Source organism: Pan troglodytes, chromosome 3, assembly GCF_028858775.2.
Source record: "Pan troglodytes isolate AG18354 chromosome 3, NHGRI_mPanTro3-v2.0_pri, whole genome shotgun sequence".
Classification (NCBI taxonomy): Eukaryota; Metazoa; Chordata; class Mammalia; order Primates; family Hominidae; genus Pan; species Pan troglodytes.
This window is the reverse complement of record NC_072401.2, coordinates 126,162,996-126,172,526: the sequence shown is the minus strand read 5'-3', so window position 1 is coordinate 126,172,526 and position 9,531 is coordinate 126,162,996. Positions and strand designations below refer to the sequence as shown.

Sequence of the window (9,531 nt, the reverse complement as noted above, 5' to 3'; positions counted from 1 at the left end):
AATAGGAGACCATCAGGTTGAGGGGAGGAGAGGCACCTGAGTCCTGCTAAGGTGCAGACATTATTCCAGATGTTATAAGATATGCAACCTCCCCAGTTAGTCCTACAAATAACATCACTTTTGTAGACTGGTCTTTTGAGATATCTTTCCAGGTTTTATTGCATGTCTGACAGCCACGGCTCCACCTGCATCAACAAACACCCCCACTCTTGTGGCCCCACCCAGAAGCAATTCAGCCTGCTCAGGAGGACAGCTTCAACCCCCTATGATTTCATCCTTGCCCCCACCAATCAGCAGCAAGCACCTTGTTGCCTGGTCACTCCTTACCCTTCCCCCAAACTGCCCTTGAAAAACCCCTATCCTATGAGCTTTGAATGAGATGATTTGAGTAGGAACTCCATCTCCCACGTGGTGTGGCTGGCCTCGTGTCTATTAAACGCTTTCTCTACTACAGTGCCGTGGGCTGTCTTTATGCAGTGGGCAGGAGGAAGCTCTCAGGCAGTTACAATTACAAGCCCACAACTTAATTAGGTAACTTAAATCGTATTTAGGACTATTTTATTTACTTATTTTTGGGGGGTAATGTTACTTCATCATCCAAGCCAGAATCTACTCTTATTCTGAAAGCTTTATTTTATTTAAATAAATTAGAAATAATTAAATTCCATTTTGCAAATTTGAATTTGGTATAAGGGTGAGGACTCAATGTGTACTCCTGCCTTCACAAGACCCTTTTAGAGTCCTGAGAACTGAATTTGTCACAACCAGTTATGAAATAAATCTTAGGGCTCATAAAGTAGGATGGTTTAATAAATAAAAAGCATAAGACGATGCATTATGTTTACTAAAAATTGTCCCAAGTATTATTTTTCCTTTTATATTATCACATGTCAAAAATAGTTTTTCTATTTTGTATAAAGTCCCTGTCAGCTTGTTGAAATTCCCAGATAGAAATAGAATGCTCATATCAATAATAACAATAATACATTTCTACTTTTTAGTATAAACAGACTGAAACTTTTGTGTAAGCTTTAATGCTGTTAGAATTGGCTTTTTAGTTGATCCTACTAGGTGTATCCAAATACCAATTAGGCCTTTCTTTCTTATTTTCTTATACATGGCAATTTATAAATTTTCAAAGTAATTCCCTTTATGTATTACATTTGTGAATGAGACAGCTATTAAATTAATGACAATTGGCCCTTAAAAGTCAAATAATAAGTATAGAAAGTAAGAAAACTAAAGAATCTGTGACCTATAAATACCCCACAAAAACCCATTATTATAACTTCCTTGCAAGTTGATATTATTGGCATAAAATAGGAAACTTTTAAAACAGTTATAAATTGTTTTTATTTTTTATTGTATTATTTCCTCTTCCCATTCTATAAAGTTGTCTTCCAAATAATGTGGTATTCTCTCATCTCCCAGAATCCCAAGTTACTCAACAGCACTCTCTTCTGAATTGTGCAGGTGGTGGTAGCACATGTCAGGGAGAGGAGGCACTGGGCTGGAAGGAGAGAACGTTTTAGCGTGAGGCAGAGACAGTATACACAGCAGCTGACACTGAACAGAAACACCAAAATAAACTCGATCAGCTCTGTTGATATCTAATGGAGGCAAAACCCTCTGTAATAACAATAAAATTCAAGAATATATATTATTTTCAATCTTTAATTAACTTACAGAATTTTTTTTTCAAGTGTCTATACCAGTCATTGATTGAAAAACCGCATTTTATGTTGAAAACTAGGGCCAAGTTATTTTAAACTTATCAAAGAGAGCCCCCCCCCAAAAAAACAAAGAGAGAAGAAGAAGCAAAGAGACTGTCTTCCATTATAGCTAACTTCAGATTTCCGCTATAGCTGATATGGGAATAAACAGTAAAGTTAATATCTCATCGAAGATAGTTTTATAGAAAAACTGTGACCGGGACTTTATCTTTGCATTACAGACCCAGTGCTGTAACACACTAGATACATGACTATCGAGCTGAGAAGAAAGCGAGTAGGATTCAATGTTTTTGTTAACTAGCTTTAGAAGAAATAAATAAGCTTTAGAAGAAATAAATAAGCCAGTTGATGTTGGTTGTCAATTGGCAGCTTTAAAATTAAAAGCCAAACTGGAATGTTTTCACATTTTCCTTTTCTTTTCCGTTGGACTAAGCAGATATGCAGTAAAAGTAATTCAGGAGGGAAGAGGGCAATACAACAGCAGGTATGTCTGTTGATTTCTCAGGTAAACAACCATAATTGGTAAAGGGCATTTACAACAAGAAGCCACTTCCCATTCAATATCAATAACCTACTTAAATTGGATGGCCAACACTCACTCTACAGCACTACCGACACCTGGTCCAAACACACTTGTCCTTCCCCAGGTTTATAGAGGCCTTCCAGATTGTGAGAGACTGAGTTTTACGGCAGCAATTACTTTCTTTTTGGTTGTAAACAAGAGAATGTGTAAGAGTAGTAACAAAATACTGTCCGCCCCACTCTGCAAATAACCAACTGGGTAGTTACTCCACTTTTGGTCTTTCAACTTGAGAGTAATAAACTACCTACTGTGCAAATGTTATGGCTTTGCATGCTACGGTTACATAGCAAGTTAATGTAGCAGCAACTTTCCAAATTAAAAATTCTGTGTTCTGTTTGAGGCTTTTTGTTTTACAATCTCTGTTTATAGGAGTTAAATGGGCATATTCAATTTTAATAGTTGACAACTAAACCACCTGTTTTGAAGTTAGAGTCCTGTGAAAAGTTACTATCTCTTCTAACTTCAGATGAAGGAGAAAAAGTTAAATCAGAAAATGTAATTGCTAAAAAACCAGAATAAGTCAAATCATTATCACAAATGTCACCCAGAGAAAAAAGAAAAGATTTTCTGTTAAGGTCAAACAATAAATCCTATTTTTTGCAATACCAGAGTTATTTCTAGTGAATGGAGGAGACATTTGCTCTTTAGTATGAGAGGTCAATTGAGTCAACTAATGAGATAAATTATACTTAATTGCTAATTTTAGGAGTCCACAAAAGAGAATGTATTGCTTTAGTATCCGAGACAGACTTAGTCACTCAAGAGTGAGGTTGAATAGTTTTATTTTTCCTTATTGGTACACCTCCATTTCAGCAGGAACACAAGACATTTGTCATTCCCTAGCCTCACTCAGCTCACTGCCCCAGAACCAAGAGCACGTGACCTCCCCCCGCCCCATATCTTCTATTTTAATATTCACAGTGTATGTCTGTGACTCCCAATTGAAGGGGCTTTCCTGCAAAGGAAGGATCATGCCATATGTATCTTTATTCCCGACAGCCCCTAGACCATGCTTTAATTTAGCAGATACTCAACAGATAGATGTTTGTTAAATAAATCAAACTTGGCAAAACATGGTAAATCAGATTACCTAAAAATAAATAATGCAGATAAAAATATGTAAAGTTGCAGCACTATTTGGTTTTTAATTATTGAACCTTGATAGACAAAGCACAAGTACAGACATAAAATAGCATTTTAAAGTTGTTATTGACCTGCAAATTCATCCTTATCCACAAATTATTTGCAGCACAATGAAAAGGCTTTTAATTTCAAGGAAGCTCAGAAACAGAAATAAGTAAAACATTTCATTCTGTCTTTTTTCCTATGTTAGAAGATCCATGTCCCAGAAAATGATTATTCTTCACAGATAATATTTGGGATAGTAATTTTTCTTGATTGAGAAATATTAATTTTATATTCTTCCTTTCTCAAAGCTGTTAATTTTACATTGTTTCTTTAAAAAAAAATTACCTCTGAAGCAAAAGGCTTTAGCCAAGGCTACCCTAATTCACTGATTATGGAGATATGGTAGTTTATTTTCATTATTCACACAAATTTGTTCATCTGTTTTGGAATTTTTGTTTAAACAGCATTGGTTTTCAAACCAAGTATGCATGCTTTTGGCAAGGATTCTCTTGGAAATTGTATCTGGTAGATGGTAAATATGGCTTTGTTTATTTAAAAAAAATTGGAGGATAAATACATTTACTATATACACTTGTGGACAAAAATTAGGCAAGAAACTTCTGAAATAATTTAAAATTTATTTCTTCATTCCTCAAACATTAGTTCAACATGTTATGTGAGTAGAACTTTTCTGTGTATCATAAGCAATTGAAAAACAGAAGGTAGAGTCCTTACCCTCAAAGAGATTATAATCTAGCAGTGGTACAAATATGCATATGTAATATACTCAAATCCTTAGAAAATAACACATAATACATTGGAAAAATAAATGTGTATTAAGGGAGTTCGAGTGAATTCCCAGCATGGGCCAGATTTAATTAGAGAATGCTGTCCCCAGCACCCTGAGATTTAATAAATTTAGATTGTTGGAGAGAATTTAATTGTTCCTTCTATTAGAAAGAATTATATGAACAAAGGTTCAGAGAAATAAATGGACAATACTTATAAGAAGGATTTTTCAAAAAATTTTCTAGCTTGGATACAGGAACAAAAATGGTAAAGATAAGAGATAAGTTGAGAAAGGATAGTGAATGGAAAGCCGCAAATTCTGAATACTAAAATTCCCTCCCAGAAGAATAATAAATTTTAATTGGGAAACACTTTTGATGAGGTTGGTGCTATGTGTAGCACTTTACATATGATATTTTTTTATCCTTTCCATAACTGATGAGTTAAATCTATTATCCCCACTTTGTGGATGAGGAAGATAAGGGGCTCCAAATCACACAGATCAGAGCCCTGACCTCTCTGAACCCAAATGCTATGCTCTCTATAAACAGTGTTTAGTAGGGAGAGGTTATGTGTACATTTGTGTTACACAGACATTTTCTAAGAGGTATGTAGACAGAGTTTTAAAGAGATCAACTTCCTGATCTTCAGTTTCTTTACGTATTATATCCTAAAATTTATCAGACTGGATAACAACCTGTGATGGATGTATCACTTTTCACAGTTGCTCTTCTCTTACTTTTTAAAAGAAAAGTGTATTTTACATCCATCTTGAATCTTACCACAGTACACTGTCAGAGTATACACACCTTCAGGGCACTAAGCAAAGGAGTAATTCAGAATATTGGAGTCAATGTGAGAAATTACATTTCTGAAATACTAGAAAATGAAGTTCCTGCCAATCAGGAGATCTGTAGCCTGACAACTAATGACAGTGTGCACAAGCACATAGGTTTCACCTGGAGCTTGTTAGAAATGCAAACTCTTAGCCATGCTACAGGTGAATTTTAAGATCTCAAGGATTCTTATACACATTAAAGTTTGAAACACACTGGTTTGTAATTTTTACCTTCAATGAGGAGACACTAGCTGTCAGCTTATTTTTAACTTATTTTTGATGTTCAATCAATACATAAATTTTGTTACATAACATTAAATATACATTTTGCAAATTTTTATTTATAATGACAAGTGTTTAAATGTCATTTAAAAATAAACGGGCCACGTCATATTTCAAGGTCATTTAGGAACTATATAAACAAAAATTTGGAAGGCCACTTCTCTAAACTAGCCTTATCACTGTCCAAAAAGGAGCCACTCTACGATGTTGATTTAAAAAGTGATTTCATGAGGACAATCCTGAGAAAATCATCCTGGCAAGGGAAGAAGGTGGCCTGATGTTTTACAGCAAGTGGTAATTTGTTAGATCCAAATTCTCAATCCATATCTACATATCATACATATATGACAATAGTTTTTTAAATACATAAACCTGGAAATCATACCTAGAATTTTGAAAATAAGTCCAAGGTTGGACCCCAATATCTGTATTTCTAAATGCTCTTCATATGACTCTGATGGATAGTGGAGACAGTCACTCTCTCCTTCTATTTCCTTCTACTGTCTTCTGGTGTGTTTGAAAAGTGGCCAAGGCATGATGAAAGCTCCCTTCCACAACTGAGATGTTTTTATGGTGAAATCCAACTAGTGTAGATATCTAAATTTCTACACACTCTGTCCATCTGTCCTCCAGGTGCTACAGAAATAGAAGTGTTAAGAAATATTTCAAAAAATTGTGTCTTGATCAATTAGAAGGATAGATTTTCCTATAATTCTATAGGTAGGGCTGGTTACAGGGTTGGGAGAAAAACAGACATGCAACTTTGGAAGTATTGACATATTTATTAGACATCTAGGTGGAATATTGAAGTTGAGTATACTAATTGGACAGATCAGTCTGGATTTCAGTATTTGTAGAGATATAAATTTGAAAGCCATCTGCATATATATGGCATTTAGTTTAAGATTTGGATGAGGCTGCCAAAGAAGTGACTATAGACTAAGACTTAAATAACCAGTCCTGGACTGCCCTGACAACCTGCTGCCAAATTCAATGGTTTTACTAAAAGAAAAGTGTACTTAGGTTCTTAGCTTTTTTTTTTTTTTTTTTTACCCAATATTCCATTTCCTTCTCTTTCTTAAAACACTCTTTTTCTTTTATATTTTTAAAAACTCATTTGTCGGATTTTTCTTTTTCTTCACAGTCATATCTTTGGCTCAAATCTTGTGCTTAACTGTTAATGGGCCACAATGCATAGTTTGTTCACTTTCTGTGTCCCTCTTTCTCTTTCCATCTTTATACACAGACACATGTGTGGGTGTGTGCGTGCACACACATGCACACACACACACAGTCTGCAGCTGACTGCCTTGTGTCACTGACCCATTTTCAACCATTTTCTTAAGTACCACAGTAAACAAACAAAAAATCCATCTCTAAAGAAGCTTCTTCTAGTAGAGAAGAAAGATAACAAAGGATATAAATAAAGTATGTAGTATATTAGATGATGATAAGCTCAACTGAGAAAAAATAAGGAAAGGGAAAGAGTTATGAGATCTAGAGGCTTATAATAACCACAGCAATGGAGTAAACATATCAAATGTATAAAAATCCATGATACAGAACACCCTCTCATTAATTTCAGGAGTTGTTAGGGAAATAAAAATTACTAGATAAATTGATCAACAAAAGTGAAAAATCAACAGTTTATCTTGCCTTTCTTGTATAAACTATATTTCAAGGAAACCAAATAGATGAGAAGAATTATTATTTTAGAATTCTAACTTACAGATGTCAAATAAGTGATCTAATTAGAAAATCACTATTTTGCAGCAAAGAATGAAAGAATTCATCTGGGAAATAATCACGATGCTAAAGTAATTAGGTGAAACATTGACTGAGAATTTTATAATGTATTATTCAAGCTAACAGCTCCTGAAAAAATATTGATTGGACATCATTACACACCTACTGATGTCATAGAATAGGAAATACAAAGAATTGCCCATGAAATATTCTTGCCAACACAATTGAACCTTGAATCCAGTCAAATGTCTTGATATAAAAAGCAATTTACAGAAAATATAGGAGATAGAGAAACATAAAGAACACTATAAGCTACACTCAGCTAGATCAATGAGGTGGATCTTTGTTTGGGTCCTGGTTAAATTAACCAACTGTGAAAATATATTTTGGAGGCAAACAGAGAACTTTAAATATTTCCGGAGTATTACATTATTCTAGGAAAGTATTAAGTTTGTTAGATGTGGTAACTTACTGTGAGTTTCTTTTTTTTTCTTTAAGAAAGTATCCATCATCCAGTTAAACAATGCTTAACACATCTTTGCCATCTTGTTTCTTCTAAATTCCAATGCAATGAAGTTGAGATATTTTAAAGCCAATAGCAGATGTCACAATTAAAATATTAACAAAGAAATTCTATGTTTCCCTCTAAGGGAGAAGGCATTTTTTTGTTATTGTCATTGTTGAATTTCTGAATTTTCAGGTAAAGAATAGAATTTCAGTAAAATTTTTTCCTTCATACCATTATTATTTTACAGAGACAGATACCTGAGTTCCCCAGTCTCCTGCACACAAGTTTGAGATCGGCTTGAATGACAGTACTGAATTCAGTGTTAGAGGTGGCCTCTAAAAGGGGCTCTCATAATCTCCACCTCCTGGAATTCATGCCTCTGTGTAATACCTTCTCGGTGAGTGTGGGCTGGATTTAATGACTCATTTGTAATAAGTAGAATATGGCAGAAGTGATGAGACATCACTTCTGAGATTAGATTATAGACGGTTGTGGCTTCCACCTTGCGTGCTTTGGTTCTTTCTTCCTCTCTCAGATCCCTTGCATCTGGAGAAAGCCACTGTCATGACATGCAGTAGCCCTGAAGTGAGACCCAGATGAGTATGTTTAGAAATAGATCTTCTGTGGCCAGCCAACAGTGACGTGAGTGAGTCCAGAAGCAGATCTTCACCTAGTTGAACCATCTGATGACAGCAGCCCCAAACAAGTTTGATGGCTACTTTGTAAGACACAGACCCTAAGGTTGAATCACCCAGATATATCACTATGAGATTCCTGACTCACAGACATGGTGAGGTAATAAATGCCTCTTGCCTGGGATACTTTTTAATGCAGCTATAAATAATAGAATCAGGATAAGAAGGGATAAAGATCGCCAGAAAAAAATAAAATAAAATCTGTCGCAGACAAAGGAGTTTTGGTTTTTCTTTCTCTCCCTTTTTAGGCTCTACATGTTACTAACCCTATCACTGATAAATGTCCTCTGTGGGACTCTCTGACTCACACTCTCATGTTTGCCTTGGGTTCACCTATATTCCTCTTGTCTCATCCCTTTCCCCTCTTTTTACTTTTATTTTCCCATAGCACCTGTTTGCCTTAACTCAGCCTTTTAAGGTTATTGAATCACTTCAAAATTGACACTGGAAGTTGTTTTAGCTATTAGAAAAACATCATATTCATTATTACAAGAATATGAAAATTTCCTGCATCTATGGATATGCAACCTAAGTATTTGATAACAGGATAATAAATAGAGGATAAGTGTTTTACACCTCTGTCCCAGGTCAGGCAAAGCCTACTTGGGGTATTTGGAAGAAAAGATAGAGTAAATTAACAGATTTTTGACTGTAGGCGTTTTATAACTCTAGTCCAAAGCTAGCAAATGAAAATTGTTCAGTCTTGAAGCAAAATGCTAATAAAGAAAATAATGTAAAACTATTTGCTCTTTAGTTTAATACCACAGGATCTGTATGCTTGGATCTACATGATGTGTTCGTTATAAAATAATTTCCCAGCAGTGTCAGCATTGGTATAGCTCTGTTGTTTTATAACATTCCACTGCAACTTGTTTAATATAAAATTAAGTCATAATTAGACAAAATGAAACTGAATAATACATTCATGTTAAAACAAATGTACCAGAGATTCAAGACGGAGCCAATAGAGAAAGGTGTCTGATCTGCTTCATCGGTTGCATCATTAACATCATCACATGGAGTTTAATAAATGACAGGCACTTTTGTAAGTATATCCCTTATGTAATTTAATTCTTGCAGAAACCATGTGAGGTAGGCACCACTATTATTCCCATTTTAACATGAGATAAATGAGATGCAGAGGAACTAAATAACTTACTCATGGTATCAGAGCTATTCAGTGGCTCCAGAGTTTATGTTCTTCATTGCAGTACAATACTTTAATATCT

At 34.8% G+C, this 9,531-nt stretch overlaps 1 long non-coding RNA gene across 1 annotated transcript; it reads left to right on the top strand.

Annotated features, from left to right (window-relative positions):
* The first annotated feature begins 358 nt into the window (after nt 1–358).
* Nucleotides 359–8,514, top strand: LOC107974108 (uncharacterized). Its single transcript, XR_001716653.4, has 3 exons — nt 359–531; nt 7,855–8,004; nt 8,143–8,514. It is a non-coding gene; the product is annotated as an uncharacterized LOC107974108 (long non-coding RNA).
* The last annotated feature ends 1,017 nt before the right edge of the window (nt 8,515–9,531 follow it).